Source organism: Amphimedon queenslandica, unplaced genomic scaffold, assembly GCF_000090795.2.
Source record: "Amphimedon queenslandica unplaced genomic scaffold, v1.1 AMPQUscaffold_7135_Cont20911, whole genome shotgun sequence".
NCBI lineage: Eukaryota > Metazoa > Porifera > Demospongiae > Haplosclerida > Niphatidae > Amphimedon > Amphimedon queenslandica.
In genome coordinates this window covers 1-2,022 of record NW_003552578.1, presented here as the reverse complement: position 1 = coordinate 2,022, position 2,022 = coordinate 1, and the positions used below count along the sequence as shown (strand labels likewise).

General features: G+C 34.6%; 1 long non-coding RNA gene across 1 annotated transcript; it reads left to right on the top strand.

Annotated features, from left to right (window-relative positions):
- The first annotated feature begins 411 nt into the window (after window positions 1-411).
- LOC109591822 (uncharacterized) lies at window positions 412-1,997 on the top strand. Its single transcript, XR_002190018.1, has 3 exons — window positions 412-724; window positions 1,225-1,656; window positions 1,708-1,997. It is a non-coding gene; the product is annotated as an uncharacterized LOC109591822 (long non-coding RNA).
- Window positions 1,998-2,022: the final 25 nt, after the last annotated feature.

The following is a 2,022-nucleotide window of genomic DNA, read 5'->3' as shown; positions in this document are numbered from 1 at the left end:
TATTCAGATTTTGACAGAGTGGCCTCTGATGCCCACATTGGTATTTCTTAGATTTATTCAGTTTTTTAAATTTTTATTCTATAATTATTATTATTATGATCATTATTATTATCAATATTATTATTATTATTATTATTATTACTATTATTATTATTATTATTATTTTTCCTTATCACTTTGTGTATCTTTCTTTACCTTAACCAATCTTTAACCTGTTCTTTGTTTTCTTCCTTATATTCCTTTCCTTAACCTACATGTTTATTTCTACCCTTTTTCATAATAAATTTTTTGAGGGCTCTGTTCCCTTTTCAACTGGGTATAAGCCTTGGGTACTTTTTGAAAATTGGCCCATTTTTTAAAATGCTCATAACTCAAAAAATATTTGTCGGAATTAGCTCATAGTATAAAGACATCAATAATAAGCATGTACATGCATGATCTCCTTGTTAGTTGATGAAATATTGTGTCTTTCTTTTATTATGTAGCTGCAATGGGTACTGATAATGAAGGTGGTCACTGTCAGCCAGTCATACATGTAGAGACTAGTGGAGCAACACAGCACAGTACAATCAATGATTGGCATGGTGAGATCCAACTCAAGGACGTGATACCTCAAGTGGTGCTCTTGTTGCTACTAAAGACTATCTTCATTCATTGGAGAATAATCTATTAGGATTGGTACACCATCTACAACAAAGGACTACCAATGACACACAGAGAGAAGGTATCATGTTATGTAGAAAGTTTGAAGTGATTCTGACTTGAATCTTTCAAGTTATGGCCATTTTAAGAAAACAGCAAAATTCTGAAAAAGCCCATTGTTTTTTTTTTCAAAAAATGGCTTCGAAATCACCCCCAATTTTTATTACATTTTCTGATACATATTGATGTCCTTATACTGTGTAGAAAGTTTGAGCTGATACCGACTTCAATTTTTTAAGTTACCGCCATTTAAGAAAATGCCAAAATTTTGAAAAATACCCAAGGCTATAACCCATGGTTTTTCCCAAGAAATGGCTCCAAAATCACCCCCAATTTTTATTACATTTTCTGATATATATTGATGTCCTTATGCTGTGTAGAAAGTTTGAGCTGATTCCGAGGCCATTTTAAGAAAATGCACATGTTAAGTATTGATTAGCTTGTTGGTTTCTATTTTAATAAATACAATTAGAGATATTACAGGGTTAGAATGCTTATCAATGATGATATGTTTCTTGTTAGTAGATACAATGTCTCACTGGCTCCGTCACATTGCAGAGGGAGAGCCATGTGATACTTACCTTAAACTATCATCAGGTGACATAGGCGGCTGCAGGATTTGACTACTAGTCGGGCATGGGTGTGGCACAGGAAATGGGTTGGGCGCGCGAAGCGCGCTGCGATTTTGGCCACACCCTCTTTTACACACCCTTTTTAGCGCAATTTTTTGGTAGCGAAGGTTATTGTAATAAAGTAGTGGGTGGTGTAGCTCCAACACTGACTTCTGTAGTGGTAATAGTACTAGTAGTAGTATTAGTAGAAGAATAGGGTGATGGAGAATGAGCAACAATTGATTGTACATCAACTGTAGCTGTAAAAACTGTAGCTGTATCAACCACAAGAGTAGACTGAGACTCATGATCATCAACTGATTCAGCAAGAGACTGACCTAAAGTAAGTATATGAGATAATCTGTATTATTGACTTCTATACTGCACTTACTAGGTTCACTTTGTAAACTGTTGTTCCTTTTTAGCAGGCTTGTTCACAAAGGACATAGTGAAGCTAGTCCAGGCTTTTAGACATTGCAACTGACAAGAAAAGAACACTGAAATAGCACTAAATAATGAAATGATTATGCTTTCTAGTGTTGCTGTGGTGGCCCACTGTGATTGGCACCAAAGTCTTACCACCTCCTCCTTTATTTAGTCTCTCTTCATCACCTTGTTATCAGCCTGCCATTTATGCATTCATAATTATAAGATTTTCATAAAAAATTGAAATTATAATTGCAATAACTGTTATTAACTATTAATTAAC